The sequence below is a fragment of the Vulpes lagopus genome, chromosome 3 (assembly GCF_018345385.1).
Source record: "Vulpes lagopus strain Blue_001 chromosome 3, ASM1834538v1, whole genome shotgun sequence".
NCBI lineage: Eukaryota > Metazoa > Chordata > Mammalia > Carnivora > Canidae > Vulpes > Vulpes lagopus.
The window spans coordinates 136187491-136210948 of NC_054826.1; positions in this window are offsets into that span (position 1 = coordinate 136187491).

Below are 23458 nucleotides of genomic sequence, written 5' to 3' on the forward strand. Positions count from 1 at the left end.
ACTCATGTGTCAGTGGGACTGCCTTAATAGTCACTAGCTCCATTTTCCTCTTTCTAAATGTGTTAAACTATCATCTCTTAGGGCATGGTGAGGACTGAACTGGACAACAGGTATGAGACTCTAAGAGTAATTTAATGCCTAATGGAACATAAATGCTCAAGAAACATTCATTAGTTTGCATGCCACCACATTCTATTTCAACAGAACACAAAATACATTTGGGTAAAATAAGTTAAGGATCAATTTTATACTTTGAATTATAATCTAAAATTATTTTGTTGTTCATTCTATAATCATAGAATGTTATGACTTTGTTGCAATATCATAATATTTTGATACTTTAAACACTGTAGATAATGTGAAAGATATTCCAAACCATTGTTGAAAACGTTAATAATTTAACTTTGATAATTTTTTGAACATTAGCAAAGCCAAAAATCGTTTAACTTTAAGTGCTTCAGAAGTGTAACATAATATTAAGATTCTATCGGGCATCCCTGGGTGGCTCAGCAGTTTAACGCCTGCCTTCGGCCCAGGGGATGGTCCTGGAGTCCTGGGATCAAGTCCTGCATTGGGCTTCCTGCATGGAGCCTGCTTCTCCCTCTGCTTTGTCTCTGCATCTCTCTCTCTCTCTCTCTCTCTCTGTCTCTCATGAATAAATAAATAAAATTTTTAAAAAAGATTCTAACTTAGATGCTTCATGGTGGTTTCCTCCAGTAATAATCAAAATGGTATTTAAGATATTCTAGTGTGAATTAGACATTCTCTTGAATTTAAAAATCCTTGAAATGTAATTATAAGGTTGCACATTTAAATTTAGTTAAAACATTTTTAAAGAGTTTTTATTAATATAATTTTAGATTTATACAAAGGTGACAAAATAGTGTAGAGCATTCCCATCTATGCCATATCTAGTTTCCCATATATTTAACATTTTACATTAGTACTCTCCACATGTCACAATTAATGAATCAATGTTAATTCATTATTACTTATTAGAGTCTATTCTTTATTTATACTTCCTTAGGTTTTGACTAATACCCTTTTTCTATTCCAGGATCCCATCAGAATAACATATTATATTTAGCTGTTACATCTTCTTAGGCTTCTCAGACTTTCCTCATGTTTTATGACTTTGACAGCTTTGAGGAATCAGATATTTTATAGAATGTTAATCAGGATTTGTGTGATGTTTTTCTCATGAACATGGAGTTAAAGGATTTGGGAGAAGAGGATTATAGAGATTAAGTTCCATTTTCATTGTATCATATCAAGCATGAAAACTATTAACTGATATCATTGCTGATGTTAAGTTGTCATCTTGCTGAATGGTGCTTGCCAGGTTTCTTCACAGTAAATTTCTTTATACTCTCTTTCCATACAGTACTCTTTGGAAGGAAGTCAGTGTGTGGGGGCCACACTTAAGGGGTGAGAATCATTGGGGTGCTTGGGTGGCTTAGTCGGTTAAATGTCTGCTTTTGGTTCAGGTCACAATCCCGGGGTCCTGGGATGAAGCCCCACGCTGGGCTCCCTGCTCAATGGAGAACCTCCTTCTCCCTCTTCTTCTGACCTGCCCCTAGCTCTTGGACACACACTCTCTCTCTCAAGTAAATGAATAAAAATCTTAAAAAAAAAAAAAAAAAAGAGGTAAGAATTATGCTCTGCCTTCTTGAGAATAGGGTAACTACATAAAATATTTGAAATACTTCACAGGGGAGATTTGTCTACTCTCACCTATTTGTTTATTTTATTTTTTATGTCAGTATCAATTCACATATATTTATTTTATACTTTGAGTTATAATCTAAAATTCTTTATGTTTTTTTTTTTTTCAAATTGTTCCAGTTGTGGCCATTTGGCACTTTTTCAGTCAGCTTATATGCTAATGTGACATATTTCATCACTGTTTTGTTGTTTTGCTTTTTTAAAAAACATGCTTTTTAAATTTATTTATTTATTTGAGAGAGAAAGAGAGAGATAGTGTATGCAGATGTATTGGGGGAAGGGCAAAGGGGGAGAGAGAGAGAGAATCCCAAGCAGACTCCCCACTGAGTGCAAAACCCTATGCAGGGTTCATTCCACAACCCTGAGATCATGACCTGAGCAGAAATTAAGAGTCTGATGCCTAACTGACTGAGCCACTCAGGCAACCCCTGTTTTAGTTTTTACACTTCAGAATACTCCATGCTTACCTTGTCCTCAGTCCTGGAATCAGCCATTTTCTTTAAGAAGTCCTGATTTCTTTTATTGGAGAATTTTAGAAACTAAGGTCTGGGGACCAGGCCTGATCCATGGGAGGAGTGCAGTCGACTCTTGAGGATAAACTGTACCTTAGAATGATTTCTAATGTGATTTCTTTGGTTTAAGGCAAAGGGCCTAACCTTTTGTGCTTATTCCCTATATGTCCTTCATTATTAGCTATGGACCATTTCCTAGGGTATGACTTCCAAATGAAGGCAGTTCTCATCAGCTCAGGCCAATTTTCTGGAAATATAGAGCAACTGTAAGGTCCTAGCAGCTAACATAGCAGCTCCAGTAAGGGCAGCTGGCTAGGGAACCATAGTGCCATGTACAAGCCATGAAAACTAGCAAGATTAAGTATGGATTACCTAGCTTCAGAATTATGGAAGTGTATTAATGATTGGAATTCTACTAAATATAGATTAGCCAGATTAAAGATCACCATTAGCAGAGAGGAGGTTGTGGAAAGGTCATGTTGCAGAGCAATATAAAATATAATAGAGGCTAAAGAAACTCTCAGATGGTAACTCACAGATTAGAAGCAACTCCCAATCAAGTAGAACCTCAAAATGATAGTAGAGATAAAGGACACAAGAAAGAGGAATTTTGGAAATTTTAAATAACCACAATCCATTCATGGAAAAACTATTCATTGGAGTACATATTTTGTGCCAGCCACTGTTCTGGATGAAGCAGTGAAGGAACAAAATCTCATTTCCCATAAAGCTTACATTCTAATGAAGGGAGACAGAAAATAAACAATGAAAAATAATATAGTTCAGTTGGAGAAAAGTGCTAAAGAAAAAATAAAGTACCACGCGAGGATAAGAGTCATAGTGTGGGAAAGGATGTTTTGAATTGGATAGTAAGAGAATAATTAATCTTAAAAGCTGAAGGAAACCAGGTAGTCAAAAATTAGGAGAAAGTGTGTTTTAGGCAAACAACACAGCTTGTGCAAAGGCACTAAGAGGAGAATGTGCTTGATGTATGCAAGGAGCAGCAGGAGAGCCAGAGTAACTGGAGTTCTAAGAAAGAGGGAGTGTGATGGAGTGACTGAAATCTGTGAAAGTGAAGATCATACAAAGCAGAGCTTACAGCCCATGTTTGATCCACCAGCTGTTTCTGTATGGCTTCCCAGCAATTATAAATGGTTTTCACAATTTTAAATGTTTGGAATAAAATATCAAAAATAAAATAATATTTTATGATACTTGGAAATTACATGAAATTCAAATTTCAGTATCCATAAATAAAGTTTTATTGGAACCCACAATCTTCTGTTTTTGCCTTATTTGTGACTGTTTTCGTACTACCACAGCAAAATTTTGTAGTTACTCCAGAAAATAATGTCTAACCTTTATAGAAATAGTTTTCCAACTCCTGATCTAGAACTTTACAGGCCATGGTAAGAATTTAAAATTTTATACTTAAAGGGATGGGGAGCTGCTGGAGGTTTTATAAGAGAGGATTTACATGATCTAGTTTGTTTTCAAAACTCGAATCAGTTAATAGAATCAATGAATTTCCTAAATAAAGAGAATAACAAAGGTATCTTTTATTGTCTTAGTGTGGTGACATGAGTATCAAACCTTAGGGTGGGGGCTGGTTGCTGGGCTCCTTGGAGGGTTAGAACTTCCAGCCCACCACCCTGACTTCCATGGAGGGAAAGATAATGGAGGCTGAAAGGAATTGATTTCATCAGATAGCTAAGTAATGAAGCCACTATAAAAATCCAAAGGGAGGCGGTTTTGAGGACTTATGGGTTGGTAAATGTTTGGAGATTTGGGGAAAGTGGCCTTCAGAAAGGGCATGGAAATACCACACCCTTTCCACATATATTGTCCTTTGTATATTTTCCATCTGGCTGTTACTGAGTTATATCCTTCTATAATAAAGTGGCGTTAAAGAACAAAAATTCAGCTGAGTAAATTTGAAGAGCTAATTGGCTTCATTATGTGATTTGTGTATTGGCTGTATTTCACCCAGCAAGTAGAAGGGAGCTCTGGAAAAAAAGGAATGTTTTTTATAGGAAGGAGAGTGAGGCAAGAAAGTTATTAGTAAAAAAAAAAAAAAAAAAAAAAAAGGAGGGGAAGATAAAGGGATGATCCAGTCAAGGTCACCTTTCCTTAGGTAGAAGGGTGAGGGGCCTTATTAGATGGATTACCTCATCTTCCTTTGGGAGATGAAGAGGGTCCATGTGACAGATTACCTCATTGATGCTTATCAGAAAATTCCTGATTGATAGGTTAAGACTCACATGTCTTTGAGGGAGTTGACAGTACAATTAGGTTAGGTATTAAGCCCTGGTTTGGTGACTTAGCCTGGTCCAAGTGATGCTGTTCTAAGCCTGTAGTTGTTTTTTTTTTTTTTTTTTTTTCAACACTGGTAATCTAGTAAATAAAACATTTCTGTGAGTTCTGTGAACCACTCTAGCAATAATCAAATTCAAGGAGAGGTTGGCTGGATCCTCCAATCCATAGCCTGTCTGGTCAGAAGCATAGCTGACAACCTGGGCTTGCTATTGGCATGTGTGTGTAGGCAGGATAGGGATGATCCTGCAGGACAGAGCCCTTAACCCGTGGAAGCTGATGCAATCACTGGGAGATAGTATCTGAACTGAATTGAATTTGTAGGACAACTGGTGTCCAAGAATTGGTTGGTGGTATGGAGAAAACCTCCCAACATATTAGAATTGGTAACCAGAAAAATAACAGGTAAGACTTTTGGCCAGACAGCATTATATCATTTAGAATCTGGTTTTTCAAGGATTGTTTCTCTTAGTTCATTTTTCCCTATTTCTATATATTACTATAAATTTGTTCCTATGTATATTTCTATAAAAAAAGTGAATAAAATATAAAATTTCCTTAAAGAAACCAAAATAAGATGATGTAACTATTGTGCTGTTATAAAAAAATAAGAAAACAAAAGAGCCATGAAAATACAATTCATTTATTCACAATATAACATTTAGTTTGGCTTTACAGAACCTAAAGGGTCCTGGCAGGAGCTTCTAAAGAAGCTAAAAAAGATTCAGGTTTGGGAAGGATGAAGAAGGAACACTCAAAACATTGCAGACTGAGAAACAAAGGTAGGGTCCAAGTACTCACTATGCATACCTGGAGACTGCAGGGAGGGGACCCTCCAGAAAGTGGACAAGATGACTTTAGAATCCAGGCAAACAATCCTTGATTTATTACTATCTTGCCAACCAAAATAGATTTGATTGTTATGTGCTGTTTTTTTGCTGGACCCAACGTGAAAAAGTTTATGTTGTAAAACAAACACTTAACTACAAATCAGAGCCCTCCCAGGGTTTCAGCAGAGGGCAGTTAAGCTGGCCAAGGCGTTTTGGTTTCTTCTTCATTATGCCTCATGTCTGAGAAGTTGTGTGAGAACCTGAAGCCTTGACAGAAAAACTGGAGAAAAAGTGGAGTTGAGGTCACTGGAAATGAGGAAACTTTCCTGCAGTTAAGTCTCTTTCTGAGACATTTTCTCAGGAGTTTTTCTGATATAATATTTTACTGTTTGCTTCTCTCACTCACATCAAATTTTCTTTTTCTCAATATATATTTTAATATATACCTAAGGACTGATGGAAAGAGATCTGAAGATATTTTAGAATTTAAGAGCATGTTAAATATAGAAAAAATAAATGACATGAATAATAGCTACTGTCAATTTCTTGTAAGGAAATAATAGCCATAGTTGATTTTGTGTGTGTGTGAGATTCCTGTACTATTTACATATATCAGATGGAATCAAATGCTTAGATGGAATTCATATAACTTCTCAATTTCTACCTTTAGTAGTGAAATAGGAAGTCAGTTAAAATATGTACCACAGAAAGTAATTCTAAGTACATGTTGAGGCAGGCACCCATTAGCACTCTGAAGAGGTAAGTAGAATTCTGAAAAACAAATTCTGAGCATGGCACATGCACTGTAGTAAAATAATCAGAGGTAAGAAATAGTAAAAGTAAGATGAAGTTTTGGAATATAGGTGAGGTCTGGAGCCAATACCAAGAAAGAATTCTTGAGACTTCTTTGGTGCAAAATGTTAGTTGTATTAAAGCACAGGAACAAGACCCACGGGCAGGAAGAGCTGCTGCCCCGGGCCTGTGAGGAGTGGCTGATTGTATACCTGGTAGCTGGGAGGGGTTTGAGAATAGCCTACTGTAAGGAATTTTGGAAGCCAGGTTTCCAGGACCTTGAGGGGCCTAGCTATTGTTGGGAAAAGGTCACTTATTACCATCTAATAAAACTTGAGTCATGAGACCCTTCATATGTATATCAGCGGGCCATGTGCTTGGGGGATGGATGATGGCTAACACTCTCTTGGGGGGTTTAGAGTTAAAGGAAATTTCTAAAGTGATTTTTATACATTAAAGTAGATTTATATTATCCTGGGGGTTGAGCTAAGGCTGCCTTTTGCCCAAGGCAAAGTATGAACATCGAGGCAGTTGAGTCTGTAGAGGAATGTCCCTCTCCTCTGCCTGTTTCAAGGACTTGTCAGTGTGCTGCCCCGGGCTTGTGCTTTGTCCTCAGCTAGCCCTGTTCCCCATCACAAAATACACTAAGAATCCAAATGGTGGTTGATGGGGAAAGATGGGGGGTGGGGTTCAATTGGAACAAATCAAATGAAAGTAAAATGCTACAACACCAGAAGCCATGCAGGAAATATTAAAATATAGAATAAATATGAGGACCATCAGGAAACTTTGGGATAAGAACAAATGAAGTTTAACAAATTTTGAAGGTTTATTTAGAAATTTCCGAGAAATTTGACATATAGTAGTTAAAATAAATCTTTTATTTTGATATGTGGCTTCAGTGGAGGCTGAGTACTTGTTGAAAAAACTGTGGTGGCTGCTGTACAGATTACATGTACTCTGCTCTATTCATTTCATTTGGAAGCTAATAGATTTAATTGTGGAGTCTGAAAAGATTGAAAAATGGAAATATGGTTTTCCAACATTATAATCTCAAGCACTGTCCACTATAACTTTTTAAAAGATGTATTTTGAATTATTTCATGAACCTGAGAAAAATAGATATAGTCCTGAAAATTTATGCAATGGAAAGCCAACTGAATTCAGTGATAGAGATAGAGTGCTACTGAAATGGTGTGCAATTTTAGGGTGAGTAATTTTTTTACAATACTTTTTGTAAGACTAATATAAAATGGGGCATTAGGTTGTGATCAATGAAAATCTAATTTGCTTGATTTATATAGTTTCTTTCCCCAAATCATAGACTAGAATAAAAATGGTCTTATAGGAAAATCCAAAAGTCTATAAACTGAAAGGAATTAAAATTATTTTCCTCAATTTAAAGAGGTAATATTTTTCCTACAGATAAAGCAAACAAACAAACAAAAACTATCACAATTTATGCCAAGTAAGCCCAGTGATAAAAGAGTCACGCCAGGATGTAAGGAGATAGCTTCTAGTTCTGTCTTGCCTTTAACTTCAGCAAACCAGTAGATAGTAGTTCTCTATCTACTTATCTCTTTGTTAACTGGATGCCCTCCAAATATTTTCTAGTTCTAAAATTAAGCCATCCCATTTAAAGCTTTATGTTTAATTAAAACCGAAATTTTCTATGAAGTATGGACAAGTCTAAAAAGAGCATAAAATAAGGGCAAGTCTCATTTAAATCAACCTCTGTAGGGATGCCTGGGTGGTTTGGTGGTTAAGCATCTTCCTTCAGCTGGGGTGGTAATCCTGGGGTCCTGGGATTGAGTCCCGCATTGATTGGGCTATCCGCGGGGAGCTTGCTTCTCCCTCTGCCTATGTCTCTGCCTCTCATGAATAAATAAATACAATATTTTAAAAATAAATAAATAGATAGATAGAAAAACAAACAAACAAACCACTATAGGAATGCCTGGGTGGCTCAGTGGTTGAGCATCTGCCTTTGGCTCAGGTCATGATTCCAGAATCCTGGGGTTGAGTCCTGCATCAGGCAACTCGCAGGGGGCCCGCTTCTGTCTCTGCCTGTGTCTCTACCTCTCTCTGTGTCTCTCATGAATAAAATAAAATTTAAAAAAAAATCAATAACTTAAAAGTAAATAGCTTCAAAAAGGGATGAGATACTGATCCATGCTACAATATGTATGAACCTTGCAAACATGTTTAGGTAAAGAAGCCAGTTGCAAGTGACCACATAGTGTATGATTTCATTTATATGAAATAACCAAAAATGGCAGATCTATATAGACATAAAGTATATTGCTAGTTGCCTGGAGCTTAGGCAGATGGACAGGGAAAGGGGAGTGTCTGCTAAAGGGTATGAATTGTCTTTGGACCAGCAGAGTGATGAAAATGTTTTAAACTTTGTGCTGATGGTTGCACTAATCTGCAAATATACTGAAAACTATTGAATTAACCATTTTACATAGGTGAATTCCATGGCTGTGAAATATACATCTTTAAAAAAAAACAAAAAACAAAAAACCTAGACAACTTCAGCCTTGAATAAAACAGACCCAAAGTAAGACAAGGCCAATGGAATGTAAGTACTGTGAATGCAGGGATTTGCCTCTTTTCACTGCTGAATTCTCAGCACCTAAAAACTGCCTAGCACAAGTTATGCACTCAACAAATATTTGTTTACCGAAGTCTTGTATTAAAAACAGAAAAGCAGATAACTTCACCCTTGCAATCCTTTTTGGACTTTCTTATTTTTACTAATATATTCTTGTCCATCTGTTAGCAATGAAAAAGAGTTATCTTTTATTTCTAGTCTTGCTATACCAGGGCTTTTGGTTTCCTGTAGACAGCAATCCAAATCTACAGCTGTAATTAACAGCCAAGGTTGGAGATGTGTTAAATCAAAGAAGGCGAGGCCCTTAAGCATCTGAAGGATTTCTGTACCCCTTGTCTTTAAGGGTGTATAGCACCTGGTCTGAGAAGCCTAACCAGAGTAGAGACTTAGAAGCTTTCACTAAATCTGGTGAGCAAGCTGTACATGTCTATTTCCGGTTTTTAATTCTATGGCTTTTTGTTTTACCAAATATGGAAAATATACTTGTTTCCCGTCTGAAGCTTATGTCTGTAGTTCCAGTATATGGGGGCTTTCTCTCAGTAGTTTGCCAGGAAGATAGCTATGAGAGGGGAACTCTGTCTCATAAGATCTTAATTCCATAGATAGTATCTTTAAGAAATTGTTTCATCAAAAAAATTCCTGGGGCACCTGGATTGCTCAGTCAGTTAAGTGTCTGCCTTTGGCTCAGGTCATGATCTCAGAGTCCTGGGATAGAGCCCACGTCTGGCTTCCTGCTCAGCTGGGAGTCTGTTTCTCTCTCTCCCCCAGCCCTCCTTCCCACTCCTGTTATTTACCTCTATCTCTTTCTCTGTCAATCTCTATTTCTCAAATAAATAAAAAAATCTTTAAAATATATATTCCTGTTATTGCAGATGCTAATTTACCAGCAAGTTTTCCTTATTTTAACCAGATACAATGTCTTTATTTAGTTTCTTTTTTCTTGATTCTCTTGGTCTTTTTTTCATTTTTTTGCTTTCCTCTTATGTTTACTTTAATAGACAATATGCTACCTCAGGTTTCTATATAGAGATCCCTATTTGGCTCAGCAGTGGATCCTCATGCTTTTCCTGTCATAGAAGACTTTCCAATTTCAATAAAGTGGATTCTTTGCTAATTTCTATTTTCCCTACACAAAGTTAGCATGACCATCCAAAGCTGACTTGGACATATAGTTGACCAATTATTATTCTTTATCAATAATCAAGATCAAGTTTGCTCAGCAACTAGGTATAGATAATTTATGAACCTACCCTCATATTTAATAGAACTTTGAGCATACATTCAGTAAACAAAAAGCGAAGTTAGTAAAAGAACAATGATGAATTAATCTATTAACACTTCAGCAATGCAGAGTTGTATACCATTAGCTCTATGGAATACTGTAGAGTAATTGGAGTTTCAAGCTAGTAAAGTAACTAAGTAGATAGATACTGGATATTGCTTTTGAAAAGAAGGTTAGAAGATATAGTTTGACACATACATTTTTGCAATACAAGAATACAATTTAATTTTTAATTAAATAAAATGCTAAAAATTTTGCTTCTATTAATGGATGCTGTTAAATTAAATGTGAATGAAAAAATACGTGATAGTTCAGAGAAAAAATATAATACCAAATCTATAAATGAGGAATAAAACTAGACTCATACCTCATACAGTACTATAATTTACGCCAGTTTATTCAAATTAGTTCTGGTTATCTGTTTTATGGGACCATTTAAAGTATCTAGCATTAAGTTCCTTAGAATATTCTTTTCTCTATTTTAGTATTTTACCATAAATGAGATGCTTTTCTAAAAGGGAAGCACATTTTTCTGATTTGTAGTAAATGCAATGAAAAGGTTGCAGGCAATTCACGTATATATTCATTATATCCCGTGTTCTATTGCCCCAATTGCTGTTTTGTGGCAGAGTTTGCACTGTCATCAGAGTATTGAGCCATCAATGACTAGTTATCATGTTTTTGGCTAAATATATCTCAGTGATCACGTAGATTGAAAAACATAACCCTGCTGGTTTAAATATGCTGGTAGGGGTTGAATATGTTATAGCAGAAAACAATCGGCATATTCAGGTAGTGACCAATGTCAATCAATAGAGAAACATTAGTTTTACGTATCAAAACTGAAGAAAAAAACTTTTAAATTCATTCCATAATTGGAAAACTGTATCCCCCACTCTACTTCACCTGTTTTACCCATAACCCCACCCCCTTCCCTCTAGCAACCATCAGTTTGTTCTAAAAGAGGAGAAAGGTTTTAGGTAGCTCATGCTTTAAGGTGCTGTTTTTCTCTTAAAAGTCTCTTTTAAACATCAGAATTTAAATCTCTCAGTTTAGAATCCACTCTTCATTGCATGGACAATGTTGTAAAGTGAAATGTGTATCAGTTTTAGGTTAGGAGAAATCTGGGTTTGAATTCTTTTTTTTTTTTTAATTTTTATTTATTTATGATAGTCACAGAGAGATAGAGAGAGAGGCAGAGACACAGGCAGAGGGAGAAGCAGGCTCCATGCACCGGGAGCCCGACGTGGGATTCGATCCCGGGTCTCCAGGATCGCGCCCTGGGCCAAAGGCAGGCGCCAAACCGCTGCGCCACCCAGGGATCCCCTGGGTTTGAATTCTAATGCTGCTACATTTTGGCTTAGTTTCTTGATGCCAAGATAAAAATCTATGTAACTACCTAATTTTATTGAGAGAACTTAATGAAATAACATGTGTAAAATAGTGTAATATATGTTCTAGACATACAATGCCAGGCATCATTATGTAGGCATTTAGTGTGGTTATTTGCTATGACAAAACTATAAGCCACTGTTACCAAGATCAAAAGCAAGCCCAGCAAGTAATTGATTCCAAAAAGACTATTTTCCTATATCCTAAATACCTTTTGTATTTTAAAATGAGTATAGCAGTTTAATGAATAAATGACACAATTCTACATTTTACAGTTTCTTTATATTTTTGAAATACTAAAATGTTTATTAAACACTTAAATACCTGCTGAAATTGCCATTTGTTTTTGTAACAAATTATTCACTGAAACTATTGCCATCCAGAAGCACAGGAAATTTTAGTCTGGTTTCAACTACCTCTATGTTGGCGAGGATTTCAGGTGAAATGTGAATTTTCACAAACTTGTAATCATGTACTTTCTGAACCAAAATGAAATGAAAATTCCTATTTCCAAAACAGTGAAATTTGAAATCCACAGAACACTGCATATAATTAAAGCAGCCCACCACCCCTGGTTTAATGAGAACTCTTCCAATTGATCCAAGAGGTACAGCATAAAGTAGAAAGGACCTCAGTGTCTTTGAGCCTCAGCTGGAACAGAGGGGAAGGGCAGAGATGCTGAGCAGCTATGTTGAGGAAGTTTTTATAAAGAAGACTTGCTCTATTATTTCACAAGTTCATGGAAAAACACTATGCTATAGAAATAAATTATTCATAAAGTTGATCTCATATGCCAAAAGAAATATATAATGTGATCTAAATTGGTTCTCCTGAACAATTCTTTTAGCCTAGTTCTTTTTATACAGAATCCTGGGTAGGGACAAGGGAGAGCAGGATGGAGAAGGGAGTCATCATCTTTCATAGGAATACTGGGAAAATACTCTATGCACCACTGTTTATAAACAGCACAAAGGTGCCATGTATCTGCGAACCTTCGCACTGTCTTTGATCTGCAACCATATAATTTAATATACTAAATATCTGCAGGAAAATAATGCATCACTATTAACTGAAAGAAATTTAAGTTAAAAAAAATCAATCCCACCATTTAGTCGGTAGGAAAAGCACATATTTAACAAACTGTAATATTTTTCACTCAGATGCTCCAGTGTATCCTGTGGTACTGTAAGCAGTGTGGCCCACAGATCAGAAGCAGCACCTGAGAGCTTCTTAGAAATGTAGAATGTCTAGTCCCACCTCAGAGCAATTGAATTACAATCAGTTCAAGTAGTACTAAGAATTTCGAAGCTATTGTAAGTGTAAGAATCCTGACCTCAATAGTCATTAGCATCCATCCAAGCTAGACTTTTATGAGCCTGAAATGGTTCATTTATTGTTTTCTTTTTTTTTCTTCACTTTTTTATTGTTTTCTTTTAACAGATGAAGAAGGGGATGAGGCACAGCTATAGACACGAGTAGAGATGGGAGTAAAGAATGGATATGGATACTGTTTCTAAATGTTAGAAACAAGTAAGGAGGTGAGCAGGGAGTAAGAAAGCTCTCCACTGGATTGCCTCTATTGGTGAAGAAAGAGAAAAGATCATCCACAAAATCAAAAAAGAAAATAGAAAAGCCTTCTCTACTTGTGTCTATAGCTGTGCCTCATCCTCTTCTATCTTCTCAATGATTCATGATTTGGCTTCATCAGTTATTCATTTTCTGCCCTTTAATAAAATGTATATGTATATTTATAAATGTACATATATATGTTTATATATGTACATATGTATGTATACATAAAATTGAGCTCCCCTAATTAAAAAGAAAAGTTTTTCCCTTGACTCTATCATCCTCCAGTTTCTATAACACTTTTATCCTTCAGTTCATAGTCAACCTTTTTGAGCCCTTTGATTTATCTCATTGTTTCCTCTTGGCATCTTTTCCTCACTTTTCCTCAACTATGGTGCACTTCTCCATTCCTCTATTTTTTCTTTTTTTAAGTAGGCTCCATGTGCAACGTGGGGCTTGAACTCACAGTGTCATGATCAAGAGTTGCTCCTGATGATGCTCTACCGACTGAGCCAACCAGCAGTCCCTCTTCCATTCCTCTACTGAAAAGAACTCTTGCTAATATTACCAGTGACTTTTGTCAAATCCAGTAGATATCTTTTGTTTTGGTTTCATCATTTAAATTCTAATTGAATTCTCATAAATAATTTCTTGCCCGAAGTTATAATTTGTTTCTCACACTTCAAAACTAAGCTGTGCTTTCTCCACCTGTAAGAAATACAGTACAATACACTTATATCCTATAAGTGCTGGTACATATCTCATTCGTAGTTTTGCATTTATATAGTTCTTTTTGTCTCTAGCTTATGGTATGCACTCAAAATAATGTTTTCCAAATTTATGTTAATTCTTTTCTTCCTTACCCCCATCAGTATGGTTTGGTTCATTGTTTTTTTAGTTTATGAAGAGAGTGAAATAACAATTTGTGAATGACTACACCAACACTGTGGAAAGAATTCATATGTAACCTGATATGCAGAAAACAGTTGCATAATTATGAATGTTCTATATATAGTATGGTTCTGATACTGATTTCACATCTTCCATCTTACCTTCTAAGAAAGTGCTCAAAATTCATTACCACGTACTGAATTCCTCTCTTTTTGTTTTGCTTGGATTTTTCTTCAGATGCTCTTGTATGTATCCCATATGTCCTTGTCCTGATTACCAGCAGAGGTATGGTTACCTTCTTCAACTCTGGCTGTCATTTTTTTTCTTCCAAATTTTTATTTAAATTCCGGTTCGTTAACCAGTGTATTATAGTTTCAGATGCGGGATTTAGTGATTCATCACTTAAATTCTTTGGCCTATCATTCTTAATTGAAAATTATACTATTTGTAATTAGTTAAAATTATTTCTAATGAAACATTTTATTTAAAAGTAGCAAACACATCTTGGAAAAAAAAGAGGTAAGATTAGTCCATGAGTGTCTAATACTCCCTAAGCTGGACTCACGAGATAGATACTAACTTTAAAATATTGAAAATAAAGGGTAAAAAAAGATATCCATGCACACTGACCAAATGAAAGTTGATACAGTCATATAAAGAACTCAGTATGATTATTAATAGACAATTCATAATGATGAGAAAATATACTTACCATAATGATAAAAACAATCTAAATATGTAGGCATCTAGTTATACTTCAGCTTATGCAAAAAAAAAAGAGAAATAGGAAAATTTACAGTTTAGAAATTTTATTTTATTTTTCTTTTTAAAGATTTTATTTATTTATTCATGAGAGACACAGAGAAAGAGAGGCAGAGACCCAGGCAGAGGGAGAAGCAGGCTCCATGCAGGGAGCCCGACGTGGGACTTGATCCTGTGTCTCCAGGATCATACCCTGGGCCAAAGGCAGCACTAAACTGCTGAGTCACCTGGGCTACCCAAGTTTAGAAATTTTGAACCATCTTTTTATAACTGATAAGAGCATTATACATGTATACAAATACAAAGACAAAATTATAGAACAAAATTAAAAGACTTAACGGTTATACATATAAGATTTATCAGAACACTCCAAAGATTAAGACATGTGGTATTGGTACAAGTATAAATAGAATAAAACAGGAAGGGCATTAAACAATATTTGATTTAAAGTATAGATAGTGCTGAAAAACAGTGTAGATATGTTGGTTTTGTTCAAACAATGACCCTGGGTCAATTTGATAACTATATATGGAATAAAATTAATCTTTACCTCTCCTATACGGTCTATATAAAATGAATTGGTAGACTGTGAGAAAATATCTATAAGATTTCAGGGGTAGACAAATATTTCTTAACTAATAATACAAACACCTCTCAGCTTGAAAAAAAACATTAAATACTTTACTAAAATAAAATTTTAAAATCTATTAATCAAAATCAAACCACAAAATAGTGAAAATTTTACATAGTATATACAATCGAGGACTGTATCCAGAATATATAAAGAATTCCCTCCAAAGGTGCTAAAAATACTGAAAGCCCAATGAAAAATAGGTAAAAGAAATGAGGAAGTACTTTACAAATGAAGATATCCAGAAGGCCAATATGCATACCAGCGTGCACAACCACATAAGTAATCAAGGAAAGGTAAATTACAATCACAGGGAGACATTACTACACATTAGGATGGATAAAATGAAATAGTCTGGCAAGTTTAAATGTTGATAAAGATGTCATGTGACTAGAATATCATACAGTGCTTGGGGTGTGATTTGGTACAACCATTTGGGGAAGTTTTTGCATTAAGATACCATATGACTCAGCAATTATAATCATGAGCAAATACCCAAAATAAATTCTGTGTATGTTCACCAACAGACAAGTGCCAAAAATGTATTTCTCAAAATAGGATGAAACACAAATTTGTGGCTTCTGAGGTACAATCCACGTGCAAACATCTTCAATTTCAGTTTATATTTGATACAATTTGAAAAGTCACACCGAGGGATAAAAAAACTATTAACTGTAACAAACATAATAAAACGCCTCAACTAGGCATCAAATGTCATGAAAAATCGGAATGTGCATATTGGCAACTATAGTTCCCCCTTGCCTAATATTTTTTATTTCCACCTCTAAATACTCTTAAACAAGCCTAATCCTAGACCTTTAATAAGGATCACTGATCAGCAACACACGTGCCAAAAAAGACATGCTAATGGCTCTTTAAATACAAGCCTATTTAAATCACTGTTTAACAGACTAGTCAAACTGATTTCTTTGCAGTTCCCAGAGTATTATGACCAAGATTGTGCCTGTGAAAACAGTCTGTGTTGTAACCTCTCAGAAGAACACATCCTTCACCCAGGCCTCAAACTATTCCCACAAAGATCCAAGGAATGTGAGCTCCCAACTAAAAAATAAATCACAAAACCTTCTGCACAGGGAGTTTGGCTTTGTAGAAACTGCTACCACAGTCACCAGAGAGAGAGAGAGAGAGAGAGAGAGAGAGATTGAAAGAGGGTGATGCATAGTCCAAATTTAAGCCTTAAGTGAGTGTTTTCTGAAGCTGGGTCACGTGGCTGTACCCTAGCTGGAAAAGCCAGAATGTACAGCTCATCTAGGGAGATGGTCTTTGATTTCCACCAAGACATATAAGGTAAAGAATTACCAAAATATTGCAAATGTAATAAAAAATATGATATCCCTCCTGAATCTCAATTCTGCCCCTGGTTTACTGCTTTACCACCGGCGCTGGCAAATCATTACCAGGCCTCCTTTAACACATGGAATAATTGGACACTTGCCTGTGAAGATGTTGGAAATCTGGCATACCCTTGTTTCTTCTCTCTTTTTGTCTGCCTCTTTCTTTATTTTTTCATTCTTCTCTTGTCTCCCTTTCCCCCAGTGGGTATGAGAATGAGACTTAATATTTTATTCTATTGATTAGTATACATAATCTTGCAAATGTCAATTGGCATAAGTCTTATACATTTGATTGGCTACCGTGTAATTGGTGATAAATAATCTGAAGAAAATGAGCTGGTTAAATTGAACAACCTAATAAAACCAACTAGGAGAACCTTTTTAGTTACATGCATAGTAAAATTTTCATCCCTCATGAAAAATTGCTTAAAATATCGATTTATAATACTTGAGATGCATTTACTCATATCTCTATAAGTAAGTTTGAAACTTTAAAGGCTATGCTGGGTGTAAAATAAAACTGCAAGATGTGTCCAGTACAAATTTTCTTGCCAACTGACCATTCATGAACCACTTTTTTAGATAGTGTCACATTAGCCCTATGAATTTCCTATGAAACTCAGGCTGATTTGGAGTCTTTTATTATTGTAGTTTAGGATTTTGTTTTGTTTTTTAGTAAATGACCAGAGCTCTGCCAGGCTTGGAATCAGATTACAGGAGTCTGTAATATTGTATTATTGTTGAGGTGATTGGGACAATTTTGTCTTCTAAATTTGTTCTAATGTATAAAAAATGTAAAATCACCACCTTTACAAATTGCTTCTTTGTGGTTTCAAAACACTACAAATATCAATAGTTTCTACCTAATATCCATCTTCATATGGAAGAAAATGCCCAGAAAGTCCTAAAAATATCAGAAACCACACATTATCCTCCTCCAAGATGAGATTCCATGCCCAGATTAATGGACATCTGACCTTCTCTATCTGTACTCACTTAGATGCCATAGGTGCTACAAATAGCAGAGTTTAACAATAGCCTTTTACAATGAGTGCCCAAATAAGGTGGAAAAAGTACAATTATACACAATGAATGTGTGAATTCATTTTTTCTATTGTCATTAACTATATGGAAAATACTCAGCTATGGTAAATACAAACAAATCCAAACACCATCTTACATTTTTCTTAAAATGAGGTTATAGTTATCTATTTTAACTAGTGTTTCATGAGACATTTATTAAGATGACATTTTTGGTCTATTTTGGAATGTTATTAATACCAGACCTGCTTGTATGGAATGCAAGATTAACAACATTCCTGAAAGCATAGAAGAAACTTTTCATTCATATGTTATTGTTATAAGAAGAGCAGATGTCACAAAATTTCAGAACTTGCAACCCAGCTAATCACTTACAACTTCCTCATCCAAAAATTCATTTATAAGTAGTTTGAATATTTTAGACCAACAAATATTGCTGTTGTCTGAGAAGACATCATATGATGTCATCTGTAAAAATATAATTGCTCTTTTCTGATTATACCAGGCCAAACTGTGGGACCATCTATTCTTTCTTCCCTTCTCTGGGAACAGAATTAGTGTTTTTATTATGACAAAGTAGAGAGAAGAAAATAAGGCTCATGGGTTTTCAAGGCTCATCGTTTATTTAATCTTTCAAAACACCTCTTACTTGGAACAGAAATGAAGTAGTAACTATTGAGAAAAGCATTGCATCAGGATAGAGAGACCATGGTGTTCTGCTGCTCCTTTGGCTGAGGATTATTTTCTGATCCAGTTGGAGGCTCTGGAGAGTGAGCTATGGTAGACTCATTAAGGAAGATTATAGCAGTCCAACTTGGAAAATGGGGTAGAACTTTACTGCCAGCTGGAGATGAAAGATATTTCTAGTTCTTACAGCAATCAAAGTTCAGGAACAGTAAAACAAACAAAAAAATGTACAACTGGTAGACTATTTTGCTGCTGGAAACTAGACAAAGTTTCCTTTTACTGGAGAGGCTGCATTTTCTCGATAGTTTAGCAAATGATTTTCCCCTAACAATTGTTAACACATCACATTAGCCCAGGAAAATCTTGATCCAGCTGAAGTCTATCCATATTTCTACACCCTGTTGGCCTGTGTAATAGTAAAGACTTTCTATCACCAAAATGGCACATATTCAGCTTAAATGTCCCTTTCTTTTTGATTTATCCAATCCACACTGGAATTGTTTTTATGTTTATTATAGAAAATTTTTTCTCAAGCTTCCATGTATCATGTGGCTCTATTTGCTTTCTTGTCTAATCTGAATCCTTCGTCCCAGAATACCTCCTTACTTTATAAACTCTTGCGTCCTTTTCAAAAATCACTGAGCATGACATTTTTACATAGCGACTATGTAGTAAAAATTTATTAGACAAATGAAAGTATGCTTTCATGAATGAATAAATGAATAGGTGGGTCTATTTATGTATGTTCTTTTGTACTAAGGTTGATTCTAAGAAACTGTTAAAGTATGTCCACCATGGTAGCATTTAATTACTACTTAAATGTATTTAGTCTTTATATGTTTGGTTTAAATGAAATTATCAATAGGAATGTTCCAGAAGAATCACTGTTTAGCATTCTCACATAAGTTACTAGGAAAAATAAATTTAAATGCCAAATCATAAGATTTAATAAGCTAACATTGGTAAAGCACTTAAGAGTGCCTGACACATAGCAAGTAGTAGACAAGAGTTTATTAAATAAAATAGATACCGACCAATCTCTGTGATCACTGAAGAACTAGCTTACATTATATTCTTGTGCACATAATCAAGAATCCTAAGTGAAGGACTCAAACATGGTAGTTGAGTAAGTTTTGTATCATAAAAAAACCCCAAAATTTTATGGTTTGCTTAATGAATTTATGTTGAACTGACCTAATTTTGTAAAATTAATTTTAAAAGGTTGAAATCTAGACCTGGAGCTTCTGTGTTGATTTGAAATGTTATTTCCTTATTCAATATATTCTTTTTTCTCCTTATGGCAGTCATGAATTATAGTAGTTATTCAATAGCTGTTCAAAGAAAGTAACAATTAAGTCATAAGCCTATACGTATTCTTACAGAGAATCACTTATCTTTTGACGTCTCTCAACTTCCTATCCAACTTTACATACTCTTGACTTCCTCACCTTTTAGTTTAGACTCTCCTGCACCAGAGTGAGCAATTCCTGACCCTTAATAAGCTGTATGGATTATTATTTCTTCCTTGCTCATTTTTTATCTTTGTTGCCAGATCCAGTTTACACTCATTAGAAGAGCTAAGTAGATTGCCTTACTGCGGGCTGAGTTCCTGAGGCCACTTAAAATCACAGGGGGGCAGGAAAGGAGTGGAAGGGGATCCCCATCAAGAACAGAATTGCCCTCAAGAATAATTGCAAAGTAACAGTAAAGAAGAAATCATGTACTGGTGAAGTTGGAGAGATAAGTGTAGGCCATAAGCAAAAAACAAATAAGATGGAAAAAGCAGGATAAATCATGGAGGAACATAAGAAGAACTGTGAGAGAGGAAGGTCCATTAATTTGTTCATAACAAAATTGGCTTTGCTAGAGTTGGAATTGTTTCAACTTGAATTAAGGCCTGAAGTTTAAGATAGAGTCTTCTCAAATAAGTAGTACTCCAGAAAATAAAAGTCATTCATTAAAAACAAAAAAGTGTTCAACTATCCTTTATGTGTCAGAATTTGAATCTGTATATGCAAATGAACAAAAAGTAGTCCTTAAAAAGTTTATACTTTAACAAGGAAGTCGCAAAAATACCACAGAAATAATTATATAAATTCAGGGCACAATGAGAATACACAGTAGGGACAATTAAACATATTCTGGGAGTTTGATCAATAAGGATTTACTTAGGGTTTTGACATGTAGTACGAAATCTATCCTTTTCAGCCCAACTTCAGCTAGACCCCCTACAGCTACCTGCTAATCTGTACAGTCATCTCTAATGAGATGCTTATTGCATTTTCTATAGTGATCAATAAAAATGCTTCTGGTTCACCCTAAGGTTTCCATCTTTATCCTCACTTCCTACTCTTCTGAAGATCTCTCCCACCATAGTTCTGGGTGAAGGAGATCTTCCCATGTAGGCCTTTTAATTCTTTTTGTTTATTTTTATTTTTTAAGATTTTATTTATTTATTTTTGAGACAGAGAGAGAGAGAGAGAGAGAGAGAGAGGCAGAGACACAGGCAGAGGGAGAAGCAGGCTCCATGCAGGGATCGACGTGGGATTCCATCACGGGTCTCCGGGACTAGGCCCTGGGCTGAAGGTGGCGCGGAGCCACCAGGCTGCCCTTAATTCTTGTTTTTAATTTGCTCATGACACTTGCTATCTTCATCTTTTTCTCCTTAAGGCCCCAGCTTCAAAAAGATTTGACCTCTTCTTTTTTAGTCCAAGATAAAGCTTTCTGCATAAGACTTATTCTTACCTATATTAATCAAGATGTGGTTTTTCAGTTACTTACTCTTTCTCTTACATTTACAATCTTTCTCTGTTCATTTACTACTTTTCTGCTAATATCCATTGTGCTCAGGCTATTTCTATTAAATCTGATAAACTTTTAACTTCCTTTCTTTCTTGGACTGACTTTTGAGGAAAGTAGTCCAAATCACTGCCTTCATTAGCTCATCATGATCAACCTATTCAGTAAATGGCTTGGCATCTGTCATCTGCTTCTGTCCATCTAGAACCTCTTCAGAAGGCCACTGTTGATCCACTTACTGATCATCAGTCCCTGTCTGGGTGTATGTTCTCCGGCTCAGTCTTTGGCCTCCAAGTAGTATCTGCTAATCTGAACTATTTCCCCTTGAAACTCATTTCCTCATGTCTTGTGCTCTTCTGGGCCTTTTTTTTTTTTTTTTGATTTTATTTTCTATCCTGTCTACTCCATATTTGTTTCTTTCATTGGTTTAGGAAACCTTGGTGATAAAGGCAAGCTGTAACTAATTGTATTGTTCATTCTGCAGGGAATTTAGCTCAATCATATTTATGAATTTAACAAATACTTTTTATATAGTGCTTAACATGCACCAGGCTATTCTCCAAACACTAACACTTTTAATTCTCACAATAACCCTATGAAAATTAAAAAATAGACACACTAAGACACAAGGAGGTTAAGTGACTTAAGTTTATGCAGATAATGTTTGGACTGGCATTCTGGCCTTGGAGGCTCTGATCTTACAGATTATGCTGCCTCTAGCATTGCTGCACATTAACACAAATTTGCCTTTGCTGGAAAGTCTTGATACCCAAATATATTCTACTACATCCCAAACGAGTTCTAGGCATCTGTCTGTACACATACTCTATATGTGGACCTACACTAAAGGAGCTCTTAACCATATCCACCAAGAGGTCACTGGATACATTTCAGACAGTCCACTAATTTGGATAAGAAAGGACATCTAACTAACTTCTGAAGGAAATTCAATATTTCCTTAAAATGTTCATATAGGGGTATTAAAAGTACTATTAACTTGACACTGCTGGAAAACAGAGACAGTTTATGTCACATTAAATATTCCTTATAATTATCATATTGAAACTATTGCAGTTATTAGACCCATAGCTAAATCTTTTTTTCTATCACTAAATCTTGTTATCTAATGTATTAAAAGGCAAGCAGTTTTATTAATATATCACATTTTAAATTATTTTGACAGCTCTATTTCAAACTAATTTGCCTCTATTTTAATTTCTGTATTTTGTTTTATGTTGATAAAACCATTATCCTAAGAAAGGGTCTACAAGATTCACTAAAAAAAGCCAAAGTGCTCTAAAGTACAACACAACTTGGAAACCTCTGCTTCAATCTTCTCTCTGCTTATATCTTTATCCTTTCTACCTAGTCAAATTGGATTTATAGTGATGACACTTGGATACTTACCTAGAATTCTACTCTTTCCTAAACCCAGAATCATATTTTCAACATTCTGGTAGACTTTGCCTACCAACATCTCAATCTCAAACAAGAGCATCCTCATCTACCCTCACTCATACTCTTCTCTTCCTATTACCACGTGTTTATGACCAGGAGCTCCATATTTTCTGTTTTTTCGACTAAAATCTTTGCTAGCACTTTTGATTCTTTACTGTTCATTTTTATTTCCAGTAAAATATATTTGTTGTTTTAGTCTTCCATTATCTTCCCCATAGCTCATGCATTTGTCTTTGTTTTCATTCCAGATATTACTACCTTCATTTTGTCTCACTTGGACAAATGTAGCAGTCTCTCCTTGCTTTCTAGTTCCTTCTCTAATTCTGGCTCACATCAGCTCAGCTCCAGAACTGTAAGTAGAGTGTCATAGAAATAAAGGCTGTCTGTACATATCTCTCTCTCTCTCTCTCTCTCTCTCTCTCTCTATATATATATATATATATATATATATATATATATATAATATAGACTTATTCTGCATAAGACTTAGTCTTACCTATATTAATCAGTAGTTAACTATAAGGTACAACTTTAAGAAAATGCATTCAAGTATCAAAAAGAAAATAAAAAATCTGTACAATCCTACCTTTAGAAGTATTTTAATCAAGTCTTTTTCAAGAAATTAATTTATATGGTTCATGTATATTTAAATGCTATAAAAATAATATGCATATAATCACCTACAATTTTTAATAAACATGCCATAGCTTTGAGGGATGCCCAAGTGGCTCAGTGGGTTAAGCCTCTGCCTTCAGCTCAAGTCATGATCTCTGGGTCCTGGGATCGAGCTTCACATCAGGCT